Here is an 8,810-nt window from a genome sequence, read left to right on the forward strand (position 1 = left end):
CGAGTTTTAAGTAACGCGAGAATCAAGAGAGTTGCCTTGAACGGCGCGGTTTCTTCCGTCTGTTCAGGCTGTGAGTTGGAGGGAAACTAAAAACAAACATTACGTCAGTTCCAATTTACACGGAGGGAAGTTGGCCGATCCCGAAGTTACGCTACTTTCCCACCACTCCACTTCTACTAATGAAACGAGTTCCGTATATTTTGCACGTGTTCATTTAAAGGTGGGTGGGGGGATGTCCGACCCCCGTGACCTGTTTTCCGTCTGAAGGCTTTCATTCATCTCCGTTGAATAAACACGTGCGTGACGCGTTTGCTTTCCTCGACATTATCCTAGCAGCGTTCCTGGGACGGATCCGACTGTAGCCGAATGAGACCCACCGCCCCCGCCCCCCCCCCCCCACTTCAGATGGCCGGAGCTGCAATGCGTGGGCCTTCAGGGACGGAGAAAAGTCTTCTTTTCCTTCCCGTAAAGAAGACGCTTCTCATCTGGGATGGAAAAGCACCCTCTTGCTCAAGCGCCAGCCCCGTCACCTAGCCTGGATTTTAACGAGCACATTCATCATGACTAAATGTGAATGTCATGCAGTAATTATCGCAACCGAGAAGCGCACGGCGTAACTCAGTCAAACAAGCCGCGTCTCCCAGCCACTCAACCACCAGCTGACTGAGCTGCAGACAAACGGGGCCTTCAGAGGCCACGTGGTTCACTTCCGGAAGGGAGCGCGCGGGGGGTGGGGAGAATAGGCGCTCCGGGAAGAATCGTGTTTTTACGCGCTTGTTCTCGGGTCCTCGCTATACAAAGGTGAATAACCACGTTGCTACCAAAGCCTCGTCGTTTTCTTTAAATAACTTAGCAGCGCGCCAGTTCATGGAGTTAAGATTACAGTATGGCAAACCGGGGCTGGGTAGGAGGATCGCGCTAAAGCGCTAATCTTCCAAGCGTTACCCCCCACCCACCCCGGTGATCCGTTTAAACAAACGAACAAAAAAAAACCCTTCTCAAGTTCATTTGCATATCGGGCCTAAGGAATAAATACGCCCCCCCCCCTTCAATGTTTCTGAGAGGCTTTTACGGATTTTCGTTAATGACGGAATTCCCCCCAGCTGATCCGCAGCCCTGAAAGGACTTCCGAGGAGGCATACTATAAGTAAGAATGACGATATGTGGCCCCGGCCTTCTTCTGCCTTTCAGAAGAGACCTAAAACTCTGTCGACCCCCGTTCTTCCAACGAGCGAGTCTTGTGTTTCATTCCTCTGAAATCAGACTGTAAACAAGGCACCAGCCTTTTCTCGCATTGCGCGTCTCTCTCTCTTTCTCTCCCTCCTGCAAGGCTCTCTTGCGGCGCTGGACTTGCGCTTGCGAAAGGGCGGCCAGGCTCTCGATCCTTACAGCGCAGAAACCCCCGAAGCTTCTTGCCTGCAGCCCGAGGGTCGCTTTCGCCGACGAGCCGCAATTGGTGACCGAAGTTGAGTCAGGGACACCTCACATCCGGGCTGAGCGCATCCAAGCGTCGCCAAGCGGTTGCTTTGCCATCCTGACAGTTTCGCTCGCAGCCAGTGCGGGTGTCTGGCGATGCGGAAACGCGGCGGCTTTTGGAAGGAAATCCCAGCTGGCCTGACTTTTCCCATCTTCCTCTGAGGCTCACTTCCTTGTTCGGGGAAGCAGAGGATCGCCTCTCGGCTGCACTGATCCATTGCCCTAAATGTTGGCATGACGCAGCTCGAGGGTGTGCTTGACTTACAACAGTTCGCTTAATGACCGTTCGGTGTTACAACGGCACTGAAAAAAGGGACCTCTATCACACCAATGAGCATTGCAGCATCCTGGTGGTCACGTGATTTACATTCGGATGCTTGACAACTGACTCGCATTTATGACGGTTGCAGTGGGTGATGTGATCACCTTTATGCAGCTTTCTGACAGCAAAATCAATAGGGAAACCAGATTCACTTAACAACTGTGTTACTAATTTAACAACTGCAGTGATTCACTTGTGGCAAGAAAAGTCATAAAATGGGGCAAAACTACCTGTACTTCCCTTTGCTAAAGTTTGGCCTGTTGGATCCTACACAGCCTCTCTCTCCCTGGATAACGTAATGTATGCACACACAGTAATATATGCACAGTAATATATGCACACACATTTGGAACTGTACCCTTCTGAAAACACTTCCATGCCAGGGACATTTGGAAGTATGTCAGAAGGCAAAAGGGCATTAGTTACAGAAGGCATTAGTTACAGCAAGCTAGCCAATCCCAAAAGACTGCTGTTGTGTGAACTAGCAGGATCTGCTTTCCTGGAAAAGGCTGAGAGGAGGTGAACGCTTGAGCTTGTTCTTCCCTCTCAATCCTTCTAATAGATTTTATGTGGAGCATTACTTAAATAAATTACAATCCAAAAATTATATCCAGCACCGCAAAGCACAAATACCCTAGCAGGTAGAAACAGCCCTTTTAATGAAAAAGACACTCCATTTCTGAGATGTTTGCACATCAGTACACCATTGAACAGGGTTTATGTTTATTTAATGGAATGGCGATCTAGATCAGATATAAAAATATAAGATGCCACCCAATAATTTAAAAATAAAAGGGATGAGATCCAGAGATTCCATCACTGGATGCTTCCAGGCTACAATATTAGTGTATCATTCATGGGATTTTACAGGAATCCAAACTCACTAGAGTAATAAATACATAGGGCTATACTTTTTGCCTATTCAAAATGTACTGTAAGTTCCATTGAAGTTGAAGTTATAAATGGAGTCCTGATTCTCTTTCAAGATGAGAGAAATCTGCATATATGTTGATTGTGCTACATTATGTAGGAAAATAGTTTAAAGTCTAAATATTCCAAGAAACTCAACATTATTTTGGTGTACCTTTTATCCTCACAATGTATGGTATGTTCCAGATAAAATTCAAAAGTACTAAACGTGACCAAGAGCAGGAAATTCAGTGGTATTCCTAAATAAATATGAAAAAAAAATGTTGCAAGATGCAGATAATAAATGTAGATACTACAAGTTTAAGGCCTAAATCCACAAACCTAACATCTAAAGTAGGGGCATCGGCAATGAGATTAAAAAGCTAAGATCAAACTTCCGGTTTGAGCTTCTTTGGTGACAGACTGAAGCCTCATCTCTCCGAGGCTTCGATCCGTGCTCACTGCTGGAGCGCCCCGAGCCGGCTGGTTTCGGGGCTAAGCCACCCCGTAGAGGTTGTGAAGAGGGAGGAGACTGCCTGCAGGGTTGAGGAGAGTCGCATCTCTCCTCCCCAGCTGGCCATTACTCCCTTTCCCAAAGGCGGTTGTAGTGGTGGTCAGAAATGGCCACCACAAAGAAGAATTCGACCGGAAAAGAATGTGCAGGAGGAAGATAAGAGAAAGTTTTGGTTGACCGGGTCAAACAGCAAAAGCAACAAATAAGGTACCCTGGAATTTAAACTTAACAACATTGTTCCCAAAGAAGATTTTGAAGATGTGAAGGAGAGAGAGAAGGGAAAGGATTAGGTTTTTTTTCCTTCCCTTCCTTATACTGACAGCTAAAAGACTTAAGCAAGAAACTGAAAAAAAAATCCACTTTGACATTAATAGGCATCTAAGCTGAAAAAAAAAGTCAAAGGGATAATAAAGATTTCTGGACATTTAAAAGTTTTTAAAAACTGGAAAGGAGAGAATAGAAGGGCAAGATCTGGAAAAATGGAGGAGACTGCCTGGAATTAAGGAATGGAACTGTAATTAAAAGGAACTGTAATTAAAAGGAACTTACAGTGAAATTTTAACAAGATTCCTCAAAGATACATTTTAATGGAAACTTGGTAAGAAAATAATAGAACCCCAGGAAGAGAAAGTGGAAAAAAGAAGCAAGTAGAAACAGCCTTGGATTATTTGGATTTCTTGGTGATTTTTGGTTTTTGCATCTAGATGACTAAAATTAACTGGGTGGTTGTTTAAAAGTTTTTAAAATGGTATCACTCTTAGAAGAACTGAAAATTGAACTTTAAAAATGGAAAGAAGACGCACAAGAAGGGAGAGGTTCTTTTGGCTTTGTGTTTCAATTCTTAGAAATGGAGATCTGGAACTATGAGAAGCAACAAGAAACGCTTGCAGAACAAGAAGATTGGACAAAGAAGAAGCCATCTTTAATGATCAAATAATTTTAAGTGGGGGGAGAAAAGGGGGAAAGAGAGTGAAAGGTTTAAGATTAGAAAAAACAACCAAAAAGAAGAACAATTTGAAAGATAAGTATAATATTAGAAAGCAACAGAAGAGGGGATTACAGATGAGAGAGTTAGAAGTAGAGAGACAAGGGGGTAAAAAGGGGAGGGAGAAGAAGAGGGGGAAGAAGGCAAGGAAAAGAAGTTATAAAAGACAGAAACAAGAAATGGAGAAACAGGGAAAAGATATAAGGATTGTAACCATAAGTTTGTTTGTTTGATAATGGGTGAAAATTTAATTGTAAAAGGGATTCTGCAAAGGTACATAAGATAGCTTTGTTATATTACAAATAGAAATAATTTTAGAAAATATGATGGATAAAATATTTATTGTAATGCAGTGGGATGTTTGTTAATAAATAAGTGAATTAAAATGATTGAGAGAATTAAAAGGAAACATTTTTAATTATTAGTAATGATTTATAAAAATATAAGTGAGAAATATGGAAAAAAAAGAATTAACTATGGAAAGTTTATAAGTGTTCCCAAGGAAGTATGATATTCAATTGAAAAGAAATGTTAAAGATGTTAAGATTTTAATGCATATTAATGATAGAATTGAATTGGAATGGAATGTGTTTTATTTACATATATATATAATTTTTCTTTTTAAGAATATAGTGTCTATTTTAAGAATGTACCAAGCAGAATTCGATTGGAAGTTATATAATATATTGAATGCTATAATCTTAAAGCTATACATTGAAACTTAAATACCGTGTTTCTCATATAATAGGGCCAGGTCTTTTTTTTTTTTTGAGCCCCGAAAAAATGGCTAGGCTGTCTTTTCGGGGGTGACTTAATTCCCCCCCTTGCATCTTCGGGCAGGCAGGCGGCGACGGCTTGGATGTTGACCTCGGCGTTGGTGGGGCACTTCGTATCGGGGTCAACGCAGGCAGCACCATATCCGGATGTGCAACAAAAGTACTTCCTAATGGCAAGCCCCCCACCATCCCCCCCCCCCATTTCGCATGTTTTAATATAGGCCTTAATTTGGGGGGAGGGGCTTAATTTCATTTCATGCCTATAAAACATGCTGGGACTTCCTATTGGGGGAGGCCGTATTATTGGAGAAACAGGGTAAGAGCTTGAATGGGTACAATTAAAGGATATAAAGGTGTCATACTCTAATTGGTAACTACAGGGGAAAAAATGCTTAATAAGAAAAGATAATGTGAAATTGTAACAGGACAGACAAAAGTATAAATATAATGATTTGAATTGAGAAAATTAAAACAAAGTTGAGAAAATTAAAAGGGAAAAAATTATGTAGAAAATATAAAATGGTAATAAGATATGGAATAGAATATAAAAATGAGCATGAAATTGAGTTTTGTGTCTGTATGAAGAAGTGATAACCTGGGACCATGCTATTTTCAAAAAAGATGTTTTATTTGTATTTTGTTTTTGTGAAAACCCAAATAAAATTTTCAAAAAATAAAAAGCTAAGATCAAAAAAACAATTAAAGCTCTGGACCTTTTTTATATATGTCCTAAATTTGGTAGTTTACATTTTACTGATATTTATGATTTATTTTTATAAATTTACATTTTATTGTTACATCCAACAGGTACAATAGAAGTGATAACACTGGATATTTGCAGAAATAAAATATTCTATTTGAGATTATGAGCTTTTTTTTTTACTCATGTCTAGCAAAATACAGTATTCCTGGATAATAAGGAATTCTTAGATGTTAATTATTTTCCCATACTCCTGAAGTCAATGAGTCTTCATATGGAGAAACAAACATTTTTGTCTGGTGAAACCCAGCACATATTATAGTGAATTCTTCCCAACAAAGCACATATTTAGTCAAAGCTAAGGATAAGTTCGTCATAAAGCTTGTAGGATGGTTAGATTGATGGATCCAAATTATTTTTCACAGCTGCCTAGGGAATGTATGCATTAATACTGTATGTGGTCAACATTCAAGTTAACAAGTTTTTCTTTTTCCAAATACAAATGTATTTTTCAAATACAAATTAAGCAGTTCTTTAGTTGATATAAAAAGAACTATACAGATGAGAAAAGTAATAAAACAAGACCTATTTTGATGATAATACAGAAAGAACCTTAAGCCTCTGGCATCATTGTATTTATACAGTGCCACCTGGTGGAATGATTCTGAATGAATAAACTCTTACTTAGACTAACAACCTTTCATCCAAAAACAGATTGTCATAACTTGTGCTGACAAGCATGCATTTCCTTTTCAAAAATAACTTCTCTTTATTCTGTCAGCCTATTCATATGTAATCCTTCATGCATGCCTACACAACTTGTCTGCCTGCACTGTTGTCAGGGCCTGACTTGCCTAACCAAATTGAATAGAAGCTGTAAAGGAATTACAAAGCAAGTATGTTTTCTTTTGTCTGCTTGATGATGGCTAATGATTGCAGATTATCAACCTTGTGAAAGTTAGGCTTTGTTTGTGAACATGCTAGGTTATCACTTACAATGACTGCCAGATACATTGAACAATACCTCCCAGAACTCTCACCTAACTGGCTGGGAATTATAGAAGGTATGGCACAATAATTTTGCAAGGAAACAGGCTGTTTAAAGTTATATATAAAACTCAATACCCAATAAATGTAGACTAGATGGATTTCTAGACAGATCAGGAAGAAGATAGCCATTTTTTCTATATTACATTAATAACTATAGGAAATTTTAGTTTTAAGGGAAATGAAAGAACATTTCTGATCTCAGAGATTGCTGTCATTTGGGCCTCATTTTCACTCTCAAATTATGAGGAATAACAGCATGATAATATTAACACATTTTAGATTCTGTATGATATATTAACACATTTTAGACTTGATCCATTTTGGAAGGAATAACGAGGAAATCTCTGCTTTTCAACAAAATAGCAGTGTTTTCCTGGAACGTCTCCTGAGCAAAGACAATCCACCAATTTAATTGCAATGAAGCTTATCATTTTGAGGCAGTTGTCTCTCTTAGTGGTAACAGCCCACTTCAAATTTTTGTGATAAAGCTGTAAATCTCCCAAAAGAGATATTTTTCAGATGCAGTTTCTGTTCCCACCCTTCACAGTTACCTGCTGCATAACAATGAAGTATTAAAAGAGGCTTGTACTTGGAATCAAGTAATATCTATGTCATTAGGAAATAAGATTGGCTATAAAAGCCCCCCCCCCCCCCCCCGCACATTTTATACATTTCATGCATTCACATTTTCTTTCCTACAGGAACCCAAAATTCTGGGGAAGCTGATAACATTAGAAAGAAAAATGACTGTTTTCCTTAATCCACATTGTTTGGATATGCAAGATCATACTGCTGCTGAAAAATGTATTTAGATATGATGTCTAACATGGCCCAACTTTAAGAATACCAGCTTCTCATCTGGATGGCCTGAAAGGTAGTATTGCAAATATTAAGAGCTTTGTAAATTTGTTTTCTTTGTGCCTTCTGTGTGCTCAGGGATGCATCTATTGTTTGATGTCTGTTTTTACATCATGCAACTGTCAAATTAGGATCTCACAAGAAAAAAATTATGATCAAATACTTGTGTTAATCTTAAGTACGCCATGATATGTATCACTGCTCTTAAAACACAATGCAGGGCTTTGCATATAAACCATCTCTATAAATGACAGGAAAACCTCAACTCAAACTTCAGAGCAAAAGTGTAATTTGAACCTTGTTCTTCAGCATTTAACATCTGGTAATCATAGAGATAACTTATAATAACCAAATCATATTGTAGTCAGATCTGAAGCTGAGCATACCTTATTTATCAAGTTTAAAAATACTAGTGTGAGAAATTCTTGAAATCAGCTTCACACTATTAGCTTCTCAATATTTTAAAAACTTTTAAGAGATTGACAATCTGTAGAAAAAGCAATAAAGGATCTGCCACCATCAGATTACTGAGGGGTGGCCAGAGATAGCATGATTAATGGTATTGCTATATTCCAATTTGAAGAGTACTATCCTATACCTGATGCTTCCTTCTTATTTTTCTATTCAGTGATGATCCTGGCAGGTTGGCTGGACTCAGAATGACTGGCTAAAGGTCACCTAGTTTCCATGGCCAATAGTAGACTAAAATTTAGGTCTCTTCATTCCTATCCCAGTATCTTAACCGTTAGTCCAAATAATTTATCCATTTCTTTTAATTTATAGCTACACTATCTCCCAAATTTACACTGCTTTTTTTTTTTTCAGCAAAAGGACCCTGGAGTTATTTAAGATATATTTAGGTGAGGCAAGTATGAGAAATGAGAACCAGTATACCACATATTTTCAATTGTATTTTTTCAATTTATCAATAAACTTACATACAGTATTTGAGGCGTTGTGATTTCTAGCCAACTTATAGCCAACACTTAATGCCAAGGCTGATGACTAAAAGGTTGCGTGAATATTAAAAGTTCCAAGGTGTCACTAAAATGGATACCAGTCCTTAGGAAAAAAAAATGGAAATTATTTTTGTGTGCATTATTCTGGCTCAGGGGTGTCAAACTCACGGCCCATGGACCAGATCATCACACGCTGGCCAAGTCCACCTCTGTTTTAGCAAAGGGGGAAAAAAGTCACAATACATCACATGACGTGATGCT

Source organism: Notechis scutatus, chromosome 3 (assembly GCF_049901735.1).
Source record: "Notechis scutatus isolate UNSWTSFEM ecotype Mainland chromosome 3, rNotScu1.2, whole genome shotgun sequence".
Lineage (NCBI taxonomy): Eukaryota > Metazoa > Chordata > Lepidosauria > Squamata > Elapidae > Notechis > Notechis scutatus.